The sequence below is a fragment of the Pan paniscus genome, chromosome 15, assembly GCF_029289425.2.
Source record: "Pan paniscus chromosome 15, NHGRI_mPanPan1-v2.0_pri, whole genome shotgun sequence".
Classification (NCBI taxonomy): domain Eukaryota; kingdom Metazoa; phylum Chordata; class Mammalia; order Primates; family Hominidae; genus Pan; species Pan paniscus.
The window spans coordinates 62,233,960-62,259,255 of record NC_073264.2 but is presented as its reverse complement, the minus strand read 5'-3'; the positions used below and the strand labels follow the sequence as shown (position 1 = coordinate 62,259,255).

Here is a 25,296-nt window from a genome sequence, read left to right as displayed (position 1 = left end):
GGAGATGGAGAAAGAGGAGAAGTGAGGGGTTAAGGCCAGGCTGTCAGCGTTCTCCTGCAGGAGACAGTGAAAGCTTTCATGAGGCAGAATGTAGAGGAAGGAGCAGATTTGGCATCCAGTTTGGACAGCTTGAGTTGGTCATACTCAGCAGCAGACTTAGATCCTGGCAAGGGGTCTCTTCCATAGGCCCCACATTTTGGGGGCTCCATTCTAGCCCTTCCTGGGTCATACCACTTTCCATGAGCAAGACAAGTTAGTGGGACCATGGAGACAGGCCCACCTGGATCCAGCAAGGCCTTCTTCTAGAACTTGCTCCAGGTAACAAGCCTGGGGGTGCCCAGTCCAATGACCCCAGCCTGTGGCTTCTTCCCAGGTGTGTCCTCTGAAAGATGGCCCGCATTTCTGATGTGCACTCCCCAGCTTCCAGCAGTGGCCAAGTGGCAGTTTTCTGGTGGGGTGTGGAAATGCAGCTTGGATGTGCAGCCTGGGTTGTCCACATATGTACATGTGTGCAACTCCTCTTGCAGTGGGACAGAGTAGGGGTTTGGAAGATAAGAGGTCTCCATTTATCTCCCACAAATATGAGGGACAGACCTGGAGACAACCTGCAGGGTTATCTGAAATCTTCTCTTTTCCAGACTAATTATAGTATCAGCCCCCTACCTCACCTAAGCTGATCTGACTCCATTTCCAGACCCCTCATCATCCTGTTACCCTCCTTTGAATTGACTCTAAATCTTACGTAATGAGGAGGCATACAGATAGCTTCTGTATGAACTCTACAGTCAGGGATAACCGGAGTATGTGGATTCAGTTCCACTTGCTGCATCCCCAAAGGCACTGATGGAGGCAGAGGTGACTCCAGGATACCTTAGCGGGTGGGAGAGATGGGAGCTACCTGGGGAAGGGTTTGGAGCTGGCAAGATATAATTCAGAGGAGCAGATAATGAGAAAAGGATGGAGAGAAAGGTGTAAAGGCATTCAGGACTTGCCTTTCATAGGATTCCAATAAAGACAAAGGAAGGGTCTGCTTTGCTTTCAAGCATGTGGTCCTCACCCAGACTCCCCTGCAGGGTATCCCCTTTGTCTCTTTCATGAAAGCCAGTAGGTCTCCTTCACCCTTTTTCTCTGCTCTGATTACAACACAGAGCCTTCTCTTTGGGAGCAATAGCCATCTGGATTATCTTCTCTTCGTCTGGCCACCTCATCAACTCATCATCTTTTTAATAATCTCATCTGAAAACATATCCTTTCTCATTTGCTTCTTAATTTCCCCATTGTCCAGTGACTTTTCTCTCTCTCCCTTTCTCTGAAACCTTATTCTTATTACTTTATAGAACACTGGGGGATAGATTGCCTAGAAAATATGTACTGTAAAGTAAATGCATATGGCGATATCTATGAATTGCCCAGATCCAGTCCATCTGTGCAATGTCACAGGCCCAGCTGTTTACTTGTGCACAGTGCAATTGCAATGGCTTTATGACATGCGCACTGGCTTACAAGCTACTCTGGTGCTGGTCAGGAGCTTCATGTGCACAGTTAACCTTAGATCACTGTGATTAATCAGAGTGCAGCCATGGTAGATCACAGGCTAGTCCCCTGGCAAGGCCAGCAGGAGCACTCCTCCAGCCTGAGCAAGCGGGGAGCAGATTTTAATTCCAGGCTGTTAGGTGCTGCCTGACATTGGTGTCCCTGTGGTGTTTCATAAGCCCTGACAGTTCCTCACCATTGTTTTAGGGAAAGCAGGCACTCCTCTCGCTTTACCACCCCATTGCCTTCCCTGGAAATGAACACTTTCTCCCCACTTTGAATCTTGTGCCAGAAGGAAGGAGGGGAAATGACTGCACATTCCAAAAAGGTCAAAGATGGTCTGAAAGCAAAGGATGCACGCGTCTGCATCATTTCCAACAGCCCTTTGCAGTTCCTTTTAATTAGCTCAGTTTATGTTCCCCTCAGGTGGGGAGAAGCCCAGGATCACTCTGTCAACAGTTCTATCTATAGCAGAACCCCCATCCTTCACCCCGGCGTCTCCACTTGCACAACACTCGCTGACCCCGAGACTCAGCTGTGAGAATCAATCATCTCCTTCCAGAATTCATCATTCAGCAGCTGCGGGGCCTCAGCTATTTTTATCACCGCAGGAAGCTGGTGGCCAAGGACGTGCTGGGCTACCTTTGCAGGAGGTGTTGCTGTAGAAATGAGCTGTGGGTTGTCAGGGCAGCTGAGCCTCTGCCTCAAGGTTAAATCCAAAGTGCCTGACCTGGAACAGGAGAGCACTTGATCTTCTTCCATTCTGCAGCAAAGTGCCCCAGAGGCTTATGCTGGGGAAGCAGATGTCCCAAGGAGGGGACACTGTGGAAGGACTCCAGACGGGAGGCAGAGGCAAACAGAGTGGACATGTGTGGACATGTACCTGGGTTTCTCCTACCCAAACTGGGAAATGGGATATCTTAACCCTAGGCAGCTGGCTTCAATCACCTGCACAGTACCAGCCAAGGAATTCCCACTTTGCTGTGTTCCCACCAACCACCAACTCTTGTGGGGCGCCTTCTATGTACCAGACCCTGGACTGGGACTGAGGCTCCAGGATCTGCCCTGGAGTTGTCTCGAGTCTAGAGGAGAGGACAAATCAGACGCAGTATCACCAAACCCTGATGGCCACTTGCTCCAGTCACCCCAGGTCCTTTGCTCTGTTCCAGGGGAGGAAGCCATGGGGTGTAACAGCAGGTAACTCGGAAGGATTTTCTATTTGTAAATGTCCATCCGATACTCTAAACAAGCTCCTTCAGCACAGGCCTCTGAGATAAGGCAGTATTTTTAGTTTATTTAGAAATCATCTGGCTTGTTAGCTGTGCACATGTGTGCTTTGCTCACAAAGTGGGAAAAGCAGAACTCACTAGCATCCTAACAGAGAGAAGAGGGAAAGATGTCTCTGATTCCCTGGACATCTCTCATTTCAGAAAAGGAAAGGGGGGTAGTACTTTGAGGCTCTGCTGCTGTGAGCCTCTGTAGCCTTTAGGAAGGGGGAAAGCGACCCTATATTCTCTGCTGGAGGGATGGGGGGATGGGGAAATGTAGGCTGTTCATCTCTTCCAAACTCCAGTTGTTATAGGAAAGCGGTCCCAATCCAGATCCCAAGAGAGGGTTCTTGGATCTCATGCAAGAAAGAATCAGGGCAAGTCTGTAAAGTGAAAGCAAGTTTATTGAGAAAGTAAAGGAACGAAAGAATGGCTACTCCATAGACAGAGCAGTCCTGAGGGCTGCTGGTTGCCCATTTTTATGGTTCTTTCTTGATAATATGCTAAACAAGGGGTGGATTATTCATGCCTCCCCTTTTTAGACCATATAGGGTAACTTCCTGATGTTGCCATGGCATTGGTAAACTGTCATGGCACTGGTGGGAGTGTAGCAGTGAGGTTGACCAGAGATCACTCTCTTGGCCATCTTGGTTTTGGTGGGGTTTAGCTGGCTTCTTTACTACAACCTGTTTTATCAGCAGGGTCTTTATGGCAGGGTCTTTATGTGCTGACCTCCTATCTCATCCTGTGACTTAGAATGCCTTAACCATCTGGGAATGCAGCCCAGCAGGTCTCAGCCTCATTTTACCCAGCTCCTATTTAAGATGGAGTTCCTCTGGTTCAAACACCTCTGACACAATGACATAGAGAGAAATGAGTCTGGGTGGGTCCAGAAGTCCAGTTCCCTACTGAGCAGGGGAGAAGGCCAGTTTGCCCACCGCCAACCACATCTGCTGAGGAGAAGCTAGGGGTATTTGCTGAGGGGTGCCTACCCAAGGGGCCCTTCCTGGTTATAGAGGTGGAATGAGAGCTACCCCAGGGAAAGTTGCAGGGCTTGGGGGAAGAATTTGCTTTGAGCACTGGAGCCAGTGGGAGCCAGGCTATGGAGAAGCACCGGAGGTCCTGGGAGGTTTATCAACTGCCCCAGGGCCCTGGAGTCCCCCAAGGCCAAAAGCTCCCTCACACCCTGGGCTCTCTGTGGCTGTGACTCTGACCAGATATTTTACTGCCCTAAAATAGTCTCTTCCACAGACAATGTCAAATTAGCAAATTGTTTAAAGAATAAAGTCACTCAACACTCTCATTTAGAGCTTCGGAGTGTGCAAATTGACATAACCTTTCTGGAGGACAATTTGGCAATTAGTATGGGAACTTAGAAATATTCACACTCCTCGAGCTAATAATTTCTGCTTTGTAAATTTCCCCAAAGCAAAGAATATCCAAAAATAGTGGAATGGAGAAATGAATGATGGTGCATCTATTTGATGAAATCCAGTGCTGCTAAATATTTAATGATATGGGAAAGTGCTAAAAATGTAACGCTCAATTTAAAAAGGCAGAATAAAGAATGTATGTAGAGTATGATCTCAAGATTTTTGTTATTGTAACAGTTGCTATAAGAACGGTCCTTATTTAAACAAAGTCCTTTATAAGCAACTTCCTTGCATTAGAAGGAAGACCATAGCGGAGGGGGGCAAAGCAACAGAAGAGATGCTTTGGGGGCCGCTGGTGGGGAGGGCTGGGGGAGGGGCATGGAACCAAGGGGGAAGCCAGGAGCCTGGAGGTGTGAGTCTGAGGCCTCCCAGGGTGAAGAAGTCACAGATACTCTGCCTGGTAGCTGCCTGGAAGGCACAAAGATGCCTGGTGTTTTGGCTGCTACTGTGGCTTCAAACTAACTCCAACTCCACCCCCTCCTAAAATTTTCAGTGAAGTCCACCTCATCAATAATTGATCTGTGTGAGTGCAGATTTAGGGTAGAAACCCAGGGAAAGACATAATCTCCATCTGAGTTCATGAAAAACGGAACAACACCAGGAAATTAGCTATAGAAATCCATGCTTGGGGGCAGGGGTGATCCTGAGGACTGAAGACCCCATGGAATTTCCAGAAGGCTTGGGGAGGACTTTAGACTTCTAGAGGGCATGGAACAGGGTTGAGCCTCTCCAACAGTGTGAGAGGCTGGGGAATCCTTACTGATATCCAACATGGGTATAAATGGGCATATAGGCATATACAGATACAGGGCTGGAGGAACAGTGCCAGTACCCCGTGGCACTCCCTGGCAGTGGGATTATGGTGATATTTATTTTCCTTTTTATATAGCTTAGAATTTCGAATTCTTGTAAAACAAACACAGATTTTATAATTTTTTTTTAAGAGTCAAAGTTTCACTCTGTTGCCCAGGCTAGAGTGCAGTGACACAATCATAGCTCACTGTAACCTTGGACTCTTGAGCTTAGGTGATCCTCCCACCTCAGCCTCCCAAGTAGATGGGACTACAGGTGTGTACCAGCATGCCTGGCTGATTTTTTTATTTAGCCATGTTGAGACAGGGTTTTGCCATGTTGCCCAGGCTGGTCTCTAACTCCTGGGCTCAAGGGATCCTCCCACCTTGGCCACCCAAAGCACTGGGATTACAGCCATGAGCCACCGTACCCAGCCAGATTTTATAATTTTTTAAAAACTAATAAATGTAGGTACAAAGCACTGCCATTCCATGTTGCTTGTAGAGTCTGTTTCTGCCTCTGGGTTGGTGAGAAGACTGTGGGCCCAGATCCTGCCATGGACTCAGACTCTTCATGTAACTGAGGTCAGTGCTGGGAGCCAGGGGCCCTGCCCACTCACTAACACACCAGAGATCACATGAGATCCCCAAGATGGAACTCAAAGACATATTGGACACCTTCCTGTCTGGGCTGCAGCCTGGAGCATTCTATGGGTCCCAGAACAGGGTCCATGAAGAGGAATGTATTTCCCTGCAAATTGAGGCACGGTTGCAGTTGCTGGAAGGACATAATCAATGATGGCATCCTGGTTTCTCTGCCTCCCTTTGAGCTTCTCTGTTTATGCACATCTCCTAAAGGCTTGCAAGTCAAATGCCATTTCTTGCTGGTTTTTGTCTTTGAGTATCTTTCCTCTCCTAAAATAGAGCAAAAGCCTACAATGCAGGGTTAGTTTTCTTTCCTCCCTTCTTTTGTTGAAGGGAAATTCTGCACATAATACATAGATAAGAAAATACAATCGACCCATACTATCATTGTGCTTTTGGGTGGACAAGGCAAATATTTCTGTCTTCGATGACAATACATATTTGTAATATCACACTTGGAGCTTTTCTGCCATTGCCTATGTGGGGATCTGAAAGTGTTTTCTACTCAGCCATTCATCTTCAAACCATCTTTCAGGAAAAAGACAGGAAATTGAGAAAAATTATTTGCAGGCTTATTTTTCTGAATGATGCCCTCAAACGTTTTTTGACCGTGGCCCAACTCAGGCTTGGCAGAGGTTCCCACAGCCATCTCCCTCTGCCTGCCCCCTCTTTCCAGAAGAAAAACAAAACTCAGTGATAATAAAGAATATTAGAGGAACAGACAAGAACCTCTTATTTACTTTATAAAAATATTATAAACATTATATACATGACTTTATGCTATATTGTTCCTTATTACTCATTTTGCATAGTTTATTATTATAATTATTTAACATAAATATTTTTATGTTGTATTCTATTTTATAATGTAAAACAATATTTTAAAAGAAGTTTCGTAATGCTTAATGTTTCTTGGTAGGATTCAAGTAAATAGCCTTTGGTAGTGCTTAATAATGTTTACAGCATTGGGCATGGTTTGCACATAAGATCTTGGCATTTGAGATTTTGTAATCCCTGCTCAGCCCTTCTAAGGAAGGAAACCGCCTCTCATATTGTCTTTTGCCTATTTGCCTAATTTCTCCCTCAAAGAAAAGAAAAAGTAGGAGTTAAAGAAAAGGCAGAAGTGAAATTCAATAGTCAAACAACCCGGCACCACACCCCAGGCCTGGTAGTTAAAGATCAACCCCTGACCTAATAGCTTATGTTATCTATAGATTCCAGACATTGTATGAGGAAGCATTGTGTAACTCCCTGTTCGGTTCTGTTCTGTTCTGATCACCGGTGCATACAGCCCCCGTCACGTAGTCCCCGCTTGCACAATGTATCACGACCCTTTCATGTGGACCCCTTAGAGTTGTAAGCCCTTAAAAGGGACAGGAATCTTGACTTCAGGGAGCTTGGATCTTGAGATATGAGTCTACCGATGCTCCCAGCTAATTAAAGCCTCTTCCTTCCTAAAACTGGTATCCGAGAGGTTTTGTCTGTGACTGGTCCTGCTACATTTCTTAGTTCACGCTACATTTCTTAGTTCCCTGACCGGGAAGTGAGGTGATTAACGGATGGTCAAGGCAGCCCCTTAGGCAGCTTAGGCCTGTCCTGTGGAGCATCCCTGTGGGGGACTCCAGCCAGCTTCAGTGACACGGATCCTGAGAGCACTCCCAGTAGGCCATTGCCCAGGTGGAATGCTTTGCCAAAGCAGTGCGCGGCAGACCCCCATGGAGGATTAACACAGTGGCTGAACACTGGGAAGGAATCCGTGCTTGGAGTCCTGACATCTGGAACATGGTAAGACCGGTCTTGGAACTTTCCCACTCCATCTGAGTGGAAGCATGGCCTGATCACCCACGGTGTGCCTTTATCAGCACTTTGGTTTTGGTTTTGATTTTGACTGGATTTGAAATGTTTTGGTTTTGATTTCAGTTCTGACTTTTGGATTTGAACTGTTTTGGCTTTGATTTCGGTTCTGACTCGGCTCAAATTGCTTGATGAATGAGTAACTCCTTATCCGTCCTTTGGTTTTAGTTTTAATTTTGATCTGGTGTGAATTGGTTGGTGAGTGAGTGACTTTTTGCCCCTTTTCCCTACCCTCTTTGTGGTAAGAGTGTTGTTTTGTCTGCTGAGAGAGGAAAATGGGTAAAACACAGAATAAGCCTACTCCGTTAGGAACTGTGTTAAAGAATTTCAAGAAAGGATCCAATGGGGACTATGGAATTGCTATGACACCTGGAAAGCTTAAGACTTTGTGTGAGATAGATTGGCCAGCATTAGAGGTGGGATGGCCATCAGAAGGAAGTCTAGACAAGTCCCTAGTTTCAAAGGTATGGCACAAAGTAACTGGTAAATCAGGACACCCAGATCAGTTTCCATACATAGATACTTGGTTGCAGTGAGTTTCAGACCCCCCACAGTGGTTGAGAGGACAGGCAGCAGCAGTGTTAGTGGCAAAGGGACAGATAGCCAAGAGGGGGATCTCATTCCACCCGCTGAGAGAAGTCAGCTCCTAAGGTTCTGTCTGAACCAACATCACAGGATGCATGGCAGGCAGTGGCACCAGTGGTGCCCCCCCTTACCGAGAAGAGAGACTCCCCACTCCTGAGCCCACAGCACCTGAGCCTCCACAGGACACACACGCCCCTAGACCACCCAGAGTAGACAAGAGAGGAAAGAGAGAGAGAGGCAAAGAGGCAAAGAGAGAGGAAAGAGAGAGAGAGGCAAAGAGGCAAAGAGAGAGAAAAAGAGAGAGAGAACAAGAGACAGAGAGACAAAGAAGGAGTGAAAGACAGAGAGAGAAAGAGAGGCAGAGAGAGAGGAAGAGACAGAGACAACAGGAAAGTCAGAGAGAGAGACAGAAAGTCAAAGATAGACAGAAAGAAAGAGATATACAAATAGTTAAAACAACAATTTACCCTATTCGTTTAAAAGCCAAGGTAAATTTAGAACCTTTAATTGATAATTAAAGGTCTTCTCTGAGACCGTACAACACTCCAATACTACCTTGTTGTCAGTGTAAACAAGGGTGTAGCCCGAAAGCACTGAGGCCACTGACAATCCGTAGCCTTCCTGTAAAAATCCTTAACCCAGTACCCCTTGGATGGCCTAAATACATTCAATCTGTAGCGGCAACAGCTTTGCTAACAGAAGAAAGTAGAAAAATAACTTTTAGAGGAAACCTCATTGTGAGCATACCTCACCAGTTCAGAACTATCCTAAGTCAAAAAAAAAAAAAAAAAAAAAAAAGGGTGGCTTACTAACTCAAAAATCTACAAGTATGGGGCTTTTCTGTTAGAAAAAGATGATTTAACATTAACCACTGATAATTCCCTTAACCCAGCATGTTTCCTAATAAGGGATCTCAATCTTAATTAATTACCAAGGGTCTGACTAGACCTAGGAGGAGGAACTCCCTTCAGGACTGGATGATAGATGGTTCCTCCCGGGTGACTGAGGGAAAAAGACACAATAGGTATTTAGTAATTGATAGGGAAACTCTTGTAAAAGCAGAGTTAGGAAATTTGCCTAATAATTGGTCTGCTCAAAGTGCCAGCTGTTTCCACCCAGCCAGGCCTTAAAGTACTTATAGAACCAGGAAGGAACCATCTATACCAATTCTAAGTTAATTTGGACTAAACAAGGGCTTATTAACAGCAAAGGATAATTGAAATCCCAAACTTACAAGGTTTTCAACAAAAGTAAAGTTTGCTAAAAGTTAACAGTGTAACATGTATTATCCTAACTTCTAATCTTACGGCCTTAGGCAGTCTAGTCCACAGACATGAAGAAAGTTCACTTTGGAAAAGAATGGTTATCATCTTTAGGGGAAAAAAAGGTGGCGGGAGGGGGGAGGAGAATTTATGTAAAAGAATGTTATATGGTAAATTATTTTCCTAAAATAACTGGTTATTTAAAGAAAGGGATGTTTGCAAGAAGTCAGAAAGTTGAGGCATGTCGAAGAATTGTCTGTGAAAGTCGTGAAAGAAAAAAATGTGTTATAAAAAGGAATTTATGCAAGAAATGTTGTATAATTTAAAAGTAATTAGGCCTCCTGAATGTAAAACTATTGAAGAAAGTTTATGTGCAAGGTGTATAAGGAAAGTAAAATATACTTTTAGTAAAAGGATTATAAGGAGACATAAGAATGTGGATTTTTACCTATATTAAAAGGTTAAAAACAAATTTTTGTTTTGAAGGTTTAAGCAAGTTTTAAAACGTTAATCGTAACGAAAATTCTGTGTGTTAATATATTGGCTAAAGTTAAAGGGGTATCATCCAGTTTTTCTGTGAACTGGACATCAAAATAAAAACACGATGGGTTTTTCTTAAAGCACTGACCTGCTCTTTAACAAAAATTATAAAAGGTTAAAAAGAGTCTATAAAAATCTTACCTTATGGTCAGACATTAAAAATTGAATAAATATGTCTACAAAGTTTTATTAAAACTAAGTTTAACATTAATAACACTAATATAAAGGTGAAATTTAGCTTATCTGGTATAAAATCATACGGAAAGCATTGTCAAATATAAAATGGTGTTTGGCTTTCTTTGGTCTAAAAACTAATAAAAATAGGTGCTAAAGGAAATTTCTCAGTAAGAAGGCACCAAGGACTATAAAGTCCACTGTGATGTCCCTACATTTAAAACAAAATGTCAATTTCTTATAAATTATATACTTGGTTTGTTTTCCACTTTCCTTTCCCTCAAAACTAAAAGGCTTTTAGCACATGTACCACCCCTAGAATTTCCAGTAAACCAGCACCAGCCTGAAGATCACATTCTCATCAAAAGGTGGAAAGAAGGAAAAATCGAGCCAGCCTGGGAAGGACCCTACCTTGTGCTGCTAACCACCGAGACTGCTGTTCCTACAGCAAAAAGGGATGGACTCATCACACCCGAGTCGAGAAAGCACCAACCCCTTCAGAGTCGTGGGCCATAGTCCCAGGGGAAAACCCTACCAAACTAAAGCTAAGAAAAATTTAACTCTTTCATCTATTGTATTACTCTTTTTTCTTTCCTTGCTCTATTGCTGACCATCTAGACATAACCAAGTCAATTTCACCTCAAACTATTGCATTTGACCATCTAGACATAACCAAGTCAATTTCACCTCAAACTATTGCATTTAATGCTTGTCTTGTTATACCCTGTGGGGACTTGCCAAGTCAAAGACAGCTCTCTACTTCAGAAAAGTACCTCTGTCCCTCCTGACTCTCCTCAGACTAGGCAATAGTAAATTAGGACCATTTAATCTGAGGAGATTTTGATAAAGACTCCAGTGTCAACCAGGAGTCTTGTCTCCCAGTGTAGAGCTTTCATGCCATAGTTGGTCCAATATTCTGTGGACCACTAAAGAGCAAGGATGGACTGCCCCAACTGGTTTTTGTAATTTCTTAAAACCATACATTCATTTCACTAGAGGATCATAGAAGTTAAAGACTTAAAACAAACTTTGACAATTAAGACAGGATACCAAGATGCAAATGCCTGGTTGGAATGGATCAAATATTCTGTCCGCATGTTAAACAAAAGCAATTGTTATGCTTGTGCACATGGCAGGCCAGAGGCCCAGACTGTCCCCTTTCCACTAAGGTGGTCCTCCAGTTGGCCAGGCATGGACTGCATGGTAGCTCTTTTCCAGGATTCTACAGCCTGGAGTAATAAGTCGTGCCAAGCTCTCTCTGCTATATACCGAAGTTCAGCACCTTGCGGGTCAGCCCCTGAGGGCCATCCAGCTTCTGTCTCCCAACACTAAGTTCACTTCGTGTCTCTCATGACAGGGAGGAAACTTAGCACTCCTTGGAGACCTGAAGGGATGCAGTGAGCTTAAGAATTTTCCAGAGCTTACCAATAAGTCAGCCCTTGTTCATCCCCAAGTGGATGTGTGGCGGTATCATGGTGGACCTTTACTGGACACTCTGCCGAATAACTGGAGTGGCACTTGTGCTTTAGTCCAATTGGCTATCCCTTTCACCCTGGCATTTCATCAACCAGAGGGAGGGCAGGTAATAAAAGAAGGATGGATCCAGTTATCGGACAGAAGAATAGCCACGCCACAAGTGCTAGGAACCGCAGTCGTACTGGCTGCGCATGAGACCACCCGCGTAGGCCAAGAGTCACTTGAAAAGTTGTTAGGCCAGTACTTCTACATCTCGTGTCTGTCAGCCCTTGCCAAAACAGTAGTGCAGCAGTGTGTCACCTCCTGGCAGCACAATGCTGGGCAAGGTCCAACCGTCCTGCCTGGCACACAGGCTTATGGAGCAGCCTCCTTTGAAGATCTCCAAGTAGACTTCACCGAGATACCCAAATGTGGAGATCTCATCCCTAGGTTTGGACTGCCTTTATGAATTGGCTCAGACAACGGGCCGGCGTTTGTCACTGACTTGGTACAGAAGACAGCAAAGGTGATCGGGTGTAGATCAAGGATTAGAATGCAGCCCCCTTGCGACCACAGTGAAAAGGACCCCAGACTGTTGTCTTGACCACTCCCACAGCCGTGAAAGTAGAAGGAATCCCAGCCTGGATCCACTACAGCCGCATGAAACCCACAGCATCTGAGACCTGGGAGGCGAGACCAAGCCTGGACAATCCCTGCAAAGTGACTCTGAAGAAGACAACAAGCCCTGCTGCAGTCACACCCAGAAGCTGACTGGTCCATGCATGGCCGAAGCATGAGGAAACTCACCATGGGACTTATTTTCCTTAAATTTTGGACTTGTACAGTAGGGACTTCAACTGACCTTCCTCAAACTAAGGACTGTTACCAGTGTATACATCAGGTCACTAAGTTAGGTCAAAAAGTTAAAACTGTCTTTTTGTTCTATAGTTATTATAAATGCGCTGGAGCTCTAAAAAGGACTTGTTTGTCTAATGCCACCCAGTACAAGGTATGTAGCCCAGGAAGTGACCAGCCTGATGTGTGTTATAACCCATCTGAGCCCCCTATGGTCACAGTTTTAAAAATCAAATTAAGAACAGTCACCTGGTGAGGTCTAAACCATACTAAAAAGAATTCATTTAGTAAGTTTCCTAAGTTGCAAATTGTTTAGGCCCACCCAAAATCTCCCTGGGACTGGGCAGCTCCAGCTGGACTATACTGGATATGCGGGCATAGAGCCTACACTAAGCTACCTGACCAACGGGCAGGTAGTTGTGTCATTAGGACCATTAAGCCATCCTTTTTCCTACTGCCCATAAAAACAGGTGAGCTCCTAGGCTTCCCTGTCTACGCTTCCTGAGAAAAGAGCATAGCCATTGGCGACTGGAAAGATGATGAGCGGCCCCCTGAAAGAATCATACAGTACTATAGTCCTGCCACATGGGCACAAAACAGCTCATAGGGATACTGAACCCCCATCTACATGCTCAACCGGATTATATGGTTACAAGCTGTCATAGAAATAATCACTAATGAAACGGGCAGAGCTTTGACTGTTTTAGCCCATCAAGAAACCCAAATGAGAAATGCCATCTATCAAAATAGATTAGCCTTACACTACTTGCTAGCAGCTGAAGAAGGGGTCTGTGGAAAATTTAACCTAACCAATTGCTGTCTGCATATAGACGACCAAGGGCAAGTAGTTGAAGACATAAAGATATATACAAAGCTGGCACATGTGCCCATGCAGGTGTGGCATGGGTTTGATCCTGAGTCCATGTTTGGAAAATGGTTTCCAGTGCTAGGAGGATTTAAAACTCTTATAATAGGAATTATAATAGTAATAGAAACCTGCTTGTTGCTTCCCTGTGTGCTGCCCTTGCTCCTTCAAGTAATGAAAAGTTTTGTTACTACCTTAGTCCATCAAAATACTTCAGCACAAGTGTACTACATGAATTACTATTGATCTGTCTTACAAGAAAACCTGGATAGTGAGGATGAAGATGAGAACTCCCACTAATAAGTGAGATTCTCAAAGTGGGGAATAAGGAAGGAGACCACCTCTCATATTGTCTTCTGCCTAATTTCTGCCTCAAAGAAAAGAAAAAGTAGGAGTTAAAGAAAAGGCAGAAGTGAAATTCAATAGTCAAACAACCTGGCAGCACATCCCAGGCCTGGTAGTTAAAGATCAACCCCTGACCTAATCGCTTATGTTATCTATAGATTCCAGACATTGTATGAGGAAGCATTGTGTAACTCCCTGTTTGGTTCAGTTCTGTTCTGTTCTGATCACCGGTGTGTGCAGCCCCCATCATATAGCCCCCTCTTGCACAATGTATCACGACCCTTTCATGTGGACTCCTTAGAGTTGTAAGCCCTTAAAAGGGACAGGAATCTTGAGTTCAGGGAGCTTGGACCTTGAGACGCAAGTCTACCGATGCTCCCAGCTGACTAAAGCCTCTTCGTAAAACCAGTGTCTGACAGGTTTTGTCTGCGACCTGTCCTGTTACACTTCCACTGGCCTTGGACCATCACTCAGCAGCTGTGTTTTCCTGGGAGACAACAACCTCGACATTTCGAACATGGATTCTTTTTGCTTGGAAATGATGCCTAAGCATAATGGTGCTCACATTCTCAGAAAACAGACACCTATTCTAATCATGCATTTTCTCCTCAGGTCTTCTGAGGAAATGATCTCTTTCCAGACCCTCATTTGCTTTTTCCAATCAAGGATCTTGAGGTAGTGAGTAGGAGGCAGTGGAGAGACCTGAGGAATGAAGATAGAGAAGTTAGTTTACCAACTAAGATTCTTCCTCAAATGCCTAAGATCATCTCCCTGGGGTTTTACAGTTAGGATTTTGAGCACTGAGTCAGAAGAAAAGTGCTGGCAAACAGAGGAGTGGAGTTTAGGGGAAGACCAAGCCATGTTCACGACAAGGCCTGAGTAGAGGAAGAAAGCCAAGACACACTGAGGCAGCAGGTGCAGGTTCAGAAGGCCGCCTCACAGCAGGGAGACCTCCCGCACAATGAAGAGCACAGTCAGGGAAGGAGCAGCTGGCTTACTCACTGAGGGATTAAAATCGATCCCCATGGTCCAGAGACACAGAGAATTGCAGCAAATGGAACTGCTCAAGTGCTTCAATCCCCAAGGGACTGGCACTCTTCAGCTTCCTTACTTCTCCTTTTCTTCTAGAATCCAGTTTGGATGCAAGTTCCTCTTGGTTTCAGTGAAATCCTAGGCCTTTAAGAAAAAAGTTTCAGTGAGGGGTCCCTAAGGCTTGCTGACTGTAAAATAAACAAAGCCCAGTGGTGAGGGACTCCTTCTTCCACACTTCTCTAAAATTTCAAGGCCCTTTAAGAACACTAGATTCTTTCATATACAACTTAAAACTCAAAGAAGCACTAACTGTCTTCACTTTTTTTTTTTTAAGATGGAGTTTCACTCTTGTTGCCTAGGCTGGAGTGCAATGGTGCGATCTCAGCTCACTGAAACCTCTGCCTCCTAGGTTCAAGCAATTCTCCTGCCTCAGCTTCCCAAGTAACTGGGATTACAGGCACCTGCCACCACGCCTGGCTAATTTTTTTATTTTTAGTAGCGACGGGATTTCGCCATGTTAGCCAGGCTGGTCTCAAACTCCTGACCTCAGGTGATCTGCCTGCCTTGGCTTCCCAAAGTGCTAGGATTACAGGTATGAGCCACCTTGCCTGGCTTCCATCTTCAGTTTTACAGATGACAACATTGAGGTGCAGAGAGGTTAAGAAACATTTTTAAGGGTACCGAGGTGATAAATGGCAGAGGCAGGCCTGGAGTCCAGGTGATTCCAGAGCCTGGGCTCATACCTCTGCAAGGGTGGATGCCCTGGGCTGGGGCATCGACCTCAGGTCTTGAATAGCCCTGGAGAAGTGAAAGAAAGGGCAACAGAGCCAGCTGCAGAGGGGCTGGAGGAATGGGAAGGGGAAAGCTGCCATAAAGGAGTGTGTTCAACCAGCCAGTGAATGACAGGCACCTTCTGAGACTCTGTCCCCATGCTGAGCACTGAGGAGGGCACGAAGGAACAGAAGCAAGTGGTCCTTCAGCTGTGTGAATGAGGCTGGATGAGGGCAGAGAAAGGGGCAGCCCAGGGGCTGAGCTGGGGGCCCCGCTGTGTGGAGCAGGAGGACTCCCAGGGCCCTGCTCAGGGAGTGGGGACAGCCCTGTGGAGAACACACATCCTGGCTGAGGAGACGCTCCAGGACAGGGCAACATGGGGCACAGCATGATCAGTACATCTCACAGGGAACATGCTGCTGTTCACTTTAACAAACACTTTAGACACTGAGGTTAAAGTGACCTGTGCACAAAGGCCGGGCACAGATCTTTCCTTGAGTAATACAATGGTGTGCAGAGCGACATCTCGGCTGGTTTTCATTTCACTTTTTTTTTCTTTTTTTTGAGACAGGGTCAAGCTCTGTGTCAAACAGTGAGGAGCGCAGTGCAGTGGAGTGCACTGGTGCAAACACAGCTCACTGCAGCCTCGACTTCCTGAGCTCAAGCGATCCTCCCACCTCAGCCTCCAGAGTATCTGGGACTACAGGTGTACACCACCATGCCTGGCTAATTTTTTGTATTTCTGTAGAGACGGGGTCTCACTATGTCGTTCAGGCTGCTTGGGTGGTTTCATTTGTACTACAAAAGTAAATATTGAAAAATTTGTGACATAGAAAATAGAAATAAACACCGTGAGACTCTGGTGCAGCTCACTGGACAATGACACAGAGCTTCTGATTGCAAAGTCTGCCGATTCTTTGTCTTAGGCACTCTGTCACCAAAGCAGCTCAATGGGGCTGCACCGAGGCCCCCATCCCCACTGCACTGCAACCTTGCCCCCTTGCAGCTCTCTAGGCTTCCCTTTGCTGTGTGCAAGACTACCTGTCAACCTGTTCCTCCTCACAGGGGCCTTTATACACCCATCGGAGGCCCGGCCTCGCCACTCGGGAAGTGCCCTGGTAGAGAAGATAGCACTTACCCAGTTGACTATGGGTCTGGCTTTCATCCTCCATTGTAGCTAAGTACCTGTCTCTGAAATTAAAACAGTTTGGTGGATTTTCTCCCCAGGTTTTATATTCTTCCAGGATTGGGCACTGTCACTGCACTCTGGAAACCTCTGTGAACCTGGTCTGGTCTTGTCTGCACACAAACAGAAATGGCTAGATGGAACCAAGGCCAACGGAAAGGGTTTGGCCAAGCCCCAAAGAAAATAAAACGATTCGACCCCAAGGAGGCAGACAGTCCTGATTCCGGGCACACGAGGTAAAAGCCAAATGGAAATCCAACTGTTGCGGAGAGTGATTGCTCAGATGGGGCAAATGTGCTGTGAAATCAGCCCTTGGAAAATCATCTGGAGTTCATCTTAGTGAAATCCAAAAACAATAACTGCCTCCCCCAGCCTGCTCCAGAGGGAGCCTCAGGAGCTCCCCTCGTCAGAAGCCCGGAAAGCCGCGGCAGGAGCGAGGCCCCGGGTCTTCCGACTCAACCCTTGTTTATTTACGAACCTGCCCTGCGTTTCTTTCCCACTTCAGTTCATCCCTCACCCCCGCTTCCCGCCGCCCCCGCCCACCACGGGAGGTCCAGGGCATTCATCATGCCTCTTGCATGACAGGCAGCAGAGACACAAATAAAAATGGGACCGTTAACTCCACGGCTACCAGGCACAGGGATGGGGGCCTAAGCTCACACATTTGGGGGCCTTAGCAAATAAATCCTGATGTGTCCCCCAAAGACTTCCTGCTTCACTGGGGGAAGGTTGGGCAACCTAAGATTTTACTCTCAGACAGGGCAACAAAAGTTGCAGTACAGAGAATTAGAAGGGGTTGCTGATACTTCCTAGAAAAGAGACTGAGCCTGAGTTGGGCTTTTCATTTCACAGTGCACATACGAAACCGCCAGGGAAGCAGCTCTGGTCCCTGGCCCCTGGCCCCTGGGGCCTATTTTTATTCTGGCAAAGTGGCCTGAGCTCATCTACATTCTTAGAGGTGCAGGAGTTCAGCCCAGGGAAAGACCACGTCCCCACCGGCCAGGAGGCTTCTGAGTCTTTCCCGCACCACACTTTCTATAATTGCTCCCACAGACAATGTTGGAGCTCTGAGTAATTGAGGAGTTAGTTGCCATATGATGGGCTGGGTTTCGATATTGCTAAAGATCAAGGGACATGGGAGACTTTTTGGAGGACTGATGGTTTCTGTCCCCAAACCTCACATCTGCCCTTGACACTCTCCTAGAGTCTGAAGCCAACCCACTCTGGGTCTGTGATCTCACTTGGAAAATTCAGATGGTGGGGCTGAAGCGAAGTTGGAGAGAGTGGAGGGAAGGAGCGGGAGGATGTTTGTAAGCTGCTTAGCAGATCAAAGTGACAACGTGTCACATTTTCCAAGCTGGTTTCCAAAGCACTATGTTAATGGATCTTCCAGAAGTCCATCTCTTAACAACCTGAAAGAGGTTTGGTTCTCAATGTTTTCTGCCACAACACACAAGATGACGATGGTCATAAGAGTGGCATACTTCTGTGGACTAGCCCACTCTTGTGCACAATTCCCCACCTACAGCTGCCTCCTACTCTTTTTCTTTCCCACCCAGGAAAGCAAATCGGAATAAAAGTGAGTGTGACAGGCATTATTATGGGGTATCCTAGAATCCACTCTAGTTAAAAAAATCTTAGTGTATGAATCATTCACGGACTTTCATACTTGGCCAGAAGGGACATGACTTTTACATGGGACCATGGTTTTACTGGGACATGGTTTTTCATGGCAGAGAAAGAGACCCACAGCTAGCATCAAGCTTGCTGAGGGCTTGTGTTTGATCCCTGGTCAGCAGGGCTGGCTGTCCAAATTTCAGGGTCTGGCATGTGGGTGTGGGAGGAGAGCACATCACCCTGAAGCTGGTGTCCCCGCTAACTTATGTGAGCATCAGCTCTCTTCACCCCTGGTTGTTGTGGGCTGAGAAATCCCACATCTGGCAGGGTTCAGAGTAACTCAGGTATAATTACACTGTCAAGGTGACCAGGCTTAGGATCACAGGGCTCAAAAGAAGGCATGAGACCTGAAAATGGAGCTGCACTGTCAGGCCACACAGAGAGTAGATGAGGCAGAGAAGGGGGCTGGCAGGAAGGGTCTTAGGACTTTGGGAGGAACAAGAGAGGATAGCATGGGGAAATAATGTCTGTGAGAAGAATTCTCAGAAAATGGGGTGGAAGGATTCTCTCAGCATCTAGAACCTGCTTTCTATGTCCCACAACTTGGGCCTCCAGAAAGCTGGTAACATCTTTCCTTTCCTTCCTGCCTCCAGCAGACAGTGCAGTTGAAAGCTCAAATTTCAGGGCTGCAAATTGAGCAAGGAGGGTAGTGACAGCAGTCCAACACACCACACACCAGCTGCCTTCTTCCCCCGAGGCCACCAAGCCCTGTTCCTCACACCACGGCCAGAGGGCCTTGGACCAACTATTACTTGGGAAGGCAGCTGCCCTCATCAACAGGCCCAGGGGTCTTTTAAGTGAGTAAGGTCTTCAGACGTGACTAAATCTAAAATGGGCAAGGGGAGTCAAGGTTTTACTCTTAGTTTCCTTAGCATGCTTTCCACAGGTGTTCCACCGTGGTGAGTGCAACAGACACAGCCCCCCTCACAAGTGGTTCTCCCTCTGGTGGAGGCAGGCAGGAAATAAATACAGAATCATCAAAAATCAGCTCCAAGATGGCAAGAGTTTTTGTCTGTTTCCCCAGAACACAGAATGGTGCTTGGCACATGATAGGCGCTCAGTAAACAAATATGTTAATAACCAAGGGAAAGTGTCAGAGTGCTAGGTGCCGTGGCCAGAATGAGAGTGTGCTGGGACACAGATAGGCCAGAGGTTTTGCCCACAAGTTGCAGCTGCAGTGAGAACACGTCTGATGATGTACTGCTCAGCACAGGACGGTTCCACGATGAATGTGTCAGTTTCCTCGGAATACCATAAGAAGCCACAGACTTAAACAGCAGAAACTTACCGTCTCATGGTTCTGGAGGCTAGGAGTCCAAAATCAAGCTGCTGGGGGGTTGTTTCCTTCCGAGGGCTGTGAGGGCAGGATCTGTTCCTGGCCTCTCTCCTTTGCTTGTGGATGTGGCCGTCTTCCTCTCCCTTTGCATCATCTTCTCTCTATGTGTGTCTCCATGTCCAAATTTCTCCCTCTTGTGAGGACGCCAGTCATATTGGATTAGGGCCCATTCTCATTTTAACTCTTCAAAGACCCTGTCTCCAGTTAAGGTCACACTCTGAGGGACTGGGGGTTAGGACTTCAACATACGAATGAAAGGGGGTCCAATTCAACCCATAACATTAAGGATTAAATACATAGTAGTTATTAATGATGATAATAAAATCAATAACAAGGAAAAAGTAGAAATAAAAACCAAAACAAAGCCATTAATAACAAAGTCAAAACTTTCGCTTTGTTAGCACCAAGCAACTCTTCCAGCAGCTCCATGTAGCCTATGGGACAAAGGCCAAGTTCCCTGGACCGGCAGTCAAGGGCTTCCACGGGGAGCCTTCGCCTTGTTTTCCACCTTCCCTCCCTGCCTAGGCAGTGTCTCCCAGTGCTCACTTCATCTCTTCGTGAACATTGCTGGGGCTGTGCTGCCCCTAGAAAGCCCTTTTTCCTCTTCTCTGCTTATCCAGCTTCAGCTCATCTCAGGAGCCCAGATGCAGGTGCTGCTCCTGCAGGAAGTACTTCCTAAACATTGTCTGCCAGTCATCATGCAAACAACCTCAAGACAACTCTGAAGAAAAAAGGGGCTGCTTCCAGAGTGGGGAGGCTCAGGGAACCCAGTAGGGAAATGGGGACCAGCAACAGCAGGAAGCCATCAAGCTCCCCTAGTCCTGCCAGAGCTGTAGCTCTGGAGGAACCTGCCAGTGCCAGAATCACAGCAAAACAGGGAGGAAGCAGGGAAAATAAATCCCGGCCTCACTTTTCCTCTGCTCTGTGACCTCCTGCCCACTGCTCCACCAGCAAGGCCACTGGAAGCTGGGGCAAAGGGCCTGTTGCAGCCTGCAGCCATTGCATCCAGGACACATGGCAGGGAAAAGTGGACACAGGGGTGAGTAGGGGGCAGACAGAATAATCAGCACATGTACTGCCTGTGTCAACCTTGCCCTTCTCTGAACCCACACAGTATTGTTTTTTAATCTGGACCACTTGTGTGCCCCGTAGTCCGCCAGGGCCACCTTGGCTAGGAAGCTCGCTTCCAAGTGTGTGGCCATCAGCTATGGCTGGAGTATGAGGCCGAAAGCAGAGAACACATCAGATGCCTCCTCTGTGCCCTGCCTGCTTCCCCGACCTGCAGTGCTGAGTACAGAGCCAGGCTTGTAGTACGTGCTTAGTAAATCAGAGCTGAACACAAGTGGGGGTTTTGGAGATGAAGCGTGGGTGGGATCCATGCAACTACATATTGAAAAATCACTGGCTCTGGAAGAGCAATTGTCAGGCCCATTTCCTGCTGCAGACGAGCCAGGAGACGCTCGGGGCTTGGCAACCTGACAGCGGAGGAGCAGCCAGGGAATTTAGCAGGAGACAGAGAAAATGAGCCCTGCGGGGCTGGCGAAGCCCCATCAAAAGCAGACTCAGGCAGAGTCTCCCTTCCCCGATTCAGGGGCCAACACCGGGGTGGGGTGCCGGCTCTGCTTGCTCAGGTCCTCTGTGAGCCAGAGCGTGTGGGAGTCAGGGAGAACAATGCATCATTTTGGAAGCTGATGCTTCAGTCTGAGACCAGGCATAGCTTGAGGGCCACAGAAATTGTCATCTGAGGAGAGCACAGATGTGTCAGTCCTGGCACCTGCCATGCCAGGTCAAAGCTGGCCTTTGGCCTCAGTGGGTTTGGGGCTGGGGATAACCCCTGTATGCACCAGCAGAGGGCACCTGTCTTAATTGCAACCTATCCATAGGCTGGCCACTGATGTGTGTGGTGGGCATTGCAGCCTCCACTCCAGCATGGTTTTCACCCCAGAGGACCTGCATAGTCACTTCATTTCCCTTTCCAATTCAGGAGTGAGTATGTGACCCAATTCTGGCCAAAGAAATTTACAGGGAGTCCAGGTGCAGCGGCTCATGCCTGTATTCCCAACATTTTGGGAGGCCAAGTGGGAGAATTGCTTGAGGCCAGGAGTTCAAGACCAGTCTGGACAACAGAGCAAGATCCCATCTCTATAAAAAATAAAAAAATAAGCCAGGTGTGGTGGTGCATACCTATAGGACTATCTACTGAGGAGACTGAGGGGGGAGGATTGCTTGTGTCCTAGAGTTCAAGGCTGCAGTGTGCTATGATCGCACTACTGCACTCTGGCCTGGGTGATGGAGCAAGACCTTGTCTCTATAAATAAATAAATACTTAAAAAAATGTATAGGGAAGTCTGCTGGGTGCTTTTTGAAAGCAGAATGACAATCCATCTTCTTCCTCTGAACAATGTGTCTCAATATGATGCCTATGACTGCTGCTACTGCCATCTTGCTACTACCCAGAAGATGAAGCCAAACCTGATGCTCACAGGACTGAGACGGAGAAAGAATGTCAGTCTTTGATGAGATAATATAGCCTCTAAAACAACCAGCCCTCAAACCACACTATTCCAATATTTCAGTTCTGTGAGACAATCAATGTTCTAATTGTATATATAATAGGCTAAATATTAAATTATTTATATTAATATAATTAGATATTACATATAATTAGATATAATACACTAAGTATAAAATATAAAATATAATATATATATATATTTTTTGGTAGAGATGGGGTTTCACCATGTTGCCCAGGCTGATCCACCTACCTCAGCCTCCCAAAGTTCTAATTCTTTAAGTCCGCATCAGTGGGATTCCCATTACTTGCAGCTAAGAGCATTCCATTCAATGCCACCTGAGAGATCATTAGCTAAGCCAGGTAGACTAACTCCCTCCAGGACCTGTTGAGGACAGGCAGCCCACAAGCAGCTCAGGAGATAACTTTAACAGTTACACAAACATGTATTTTAATAGCTATGTGATTGTTTTAACAACTTTTAATTTTTAAATATAAGCAGGATGTCAAACCTATGATACAATATTTCCTTCTGAAATCTGTTATTTAAGTAAAAGCACGAATTATTTGTAAAGGAGAATATTAAGTAAACTACAGTACTGATGGGGGTCAGGACACACTACACGAAAGTACGGCACCTTGGCATTTGAGGAAACAGCAGAAGCAGGAAAGTCACTGTCAGACTTTCTCCCATCTTTCTCCCTTGAAGAAGGTCATAAGACCACCGTTTGAAAGATGCCTTCCCTATATCCAGAGGAAATGAATGTCCTTATCTCTGAAGACACTGGGACACAGAGAATATGAGCAAATGGGCCTTGCCAAGTCCCCCTTCCCTGTTGATTCCCATTAGATCAAAACTTTTTGTCCGCCAGTCATTCTTCTTCATGACCATCCACACTTCATCAAACCTAAGCATAAAAATACACAGGTTTCCCTGTTTCTTTGGCTCTTTATTTCTGAAAGCTCCTGTGTCACATAAAATTTACATTGAATACATTTGTCTGCTTTTCTCTTGTTAATCTGTCATTTGTTATAGGGGCTTTGGCCATGAACCTAGTGATGGGTGAAAAAAGAAATATCATCTCCCCTGTAGTATAAATTATATGAAGTGAAATAATGGAATGTGACTGTCTGAAATGCTGGCCAAGTGGATCAAGGCTACTGTGGGGTTGACTGGCCAGTAAGGAGGCAGAGGAGCAGAAACACCAAGAGCAAAGGACTTTCAATTCAGCAACTATGAATTCAGCATCTTTTATGTGCCCAGCCTGGGCCAAGTACTAGGGTTGCTGCAAAGAAGACGGTGACTTGTCCAGCGGCCCTGATGCTTCCATCTAACCAGGAAGATGGACACTAACCAAATGACTTCACAACACATTATTTAAATACAGAGGTGGTAAATCCATGTGGAAAACAGAGGGGTGTTAGGAGTGCATATAACAGAAACACCTGACTTCAACCAGAGGGAATGGAAAGGCTGTGGAGACAGAAGTGGAAAGCTGTCTGGGGCTGCCCCACATTGGCCTTGCTCAGCTCCAGGCCATCAATATCCTTAAACAGGCTTTTGCTCTGGGAAGCCAAGTAATTGTGTCCTCCCACCAGAAAACTGGCACGTTGAAGTCCTAACCCCCAGTCCCTCAGAATGTGACCTTAAGTGGAGATAGGGTCTTTAAAGAGGCAATTACGGTTAAATGAGGTCACGAGGGTGGAGCCTAATCCAACAGGAGTGTGTCCTTTTAAAAGAGGAAGACAGAGACATACGCAGATGGAGGACCACATGCATTTGCAGAGAAGACGGTCTTCTGCAAGCTGAGGAGAGAGGCCTCAGAAGGAATCAACCCTGCAGACAACTTGATCTTGGCCTTCCAGTCTCCAGAACTGTGAGACAATCCATATTTGAGCCATCCAGTCTGTGGGACTTTGTTAAGACAGCCCTAGCAAACGAATATAGCGGCCTAAGTGAGGAACTTTTGTCCTTTGCAATCGAAAGAGCCCTACTAATACTGGGAGCAAACAGGCTCCATTTTGGGAAGGGAGGATCCTGGCTGGGCCTGAAGATGTCACTGGGGCTGTCTGGGCACAGGACAGCTCCCTTTGTGTCTGTTCAGCCTCATTGTTCTTCCCATCCCCCCACACGGGGAGATTTGCAGCAGACACCGGCTTCCCTGCTGCATGGGGAGCAAGCTGGTAAGGAGAAACCCCCGCCCTGCGTGGTTATGGGCTCCCTGATGTTCTAATTGTGGATCAGTTATAACAGTCCTGCAGGGAGGAGGGGGTTTACTGCCAGGAAGAAAAACCCCAGGAACCCAGCCTTTCTGCTTCTCAGGACAGTGGGGGCCGTGGGGTGGAGTGAGATTCTCCAGCCATGACTCATGCTAGGTTTCATGAGTAAGGGAAGTTAAGAGAGTCATAATGACTGTACTGAAAAGCAGTTAAGTCCATTTTCACAGCAGCATTACACGGAATTAAAAACTGCATAATTTGATCCTATTTGCAACCACAGCTGCCATAAACTAACATATAAGCAAACTGAGCAGAGTGAACTCAGTGCCCCTGATTCAGGCTACGCATATGGGCCTGTATCCACAGTGCTTTGAGCTTCAGCAGAAAAGACCTCACCCTTCCATTCCGTTCCTATTCCTCCGAACCACTGAAATCACATGGGTGTCTGCCCCTTGGGTGGGGACACCATCAGAGCTGGCCTCTGCCAGGGGAAGAAGAATAGGGGCCTCACTGGCCAGGCCTCAGAGATTCTGAGAATGAGACTCACTGTTGTACCGGTAAGAAGAAAACCCGCAGGCTGCTGGAAAGGTGAATTATTTGTAGCCATGGCTAGAGCTGACTTCCCATTCCCACACTTCCAGCAGAAGAAAGACTTGGACAGACAGCACTGAAAAAATCGTGGAGAAGTGGCAGGCCCAACAGGGAGAAATGCAGGCTCTTTCACAGAGGACAGGAGATTGACAGGTGCTAAGTAGGGGGTGTGAGGCCCGCCAGGGGCTTGTGCCGCACACCCATAGTCAAAAGTGGAGGGAACCTCTTCCTCTCCATTAGCCAATGCTCTGGACACTGGGTATCTAGTACTTTCAATCCAGCTAGTTGGCACCATTGCTTCCATATGTGTGCTGGAATTTATTGAGTACCAAGTGTTTACAAAGTGCAATATTACCCACAGAAGAA

At 46.5% G+C, this 25,296-nt stretch overlaps 1 long non-coding RNA gene across 1 annotated transcript; it reads right to left on the bottom strand.

Moving 5' to 3' along the window:
• Nucleotides 1-6,367: 6,367 nt before the first annotated feature.
• On the bottom strand, nucleotides 6,368-25,024 carry LOC134728903 (uncharacterized). The gene is made up of 2 exons (XR_010109764.1): nucleotides 14,608-25,024; nucleotides 6,368-14,307 (listed from the first exon to the last, which is right to left on the bottom strand). It is a non-coding gene; the product is annotated as an uncharacterized LOC134728903 (long non-coding RNA).
• Between the last annotated feature and the right edge of the window lie 272 nt (nucleotides 25,025-25,296).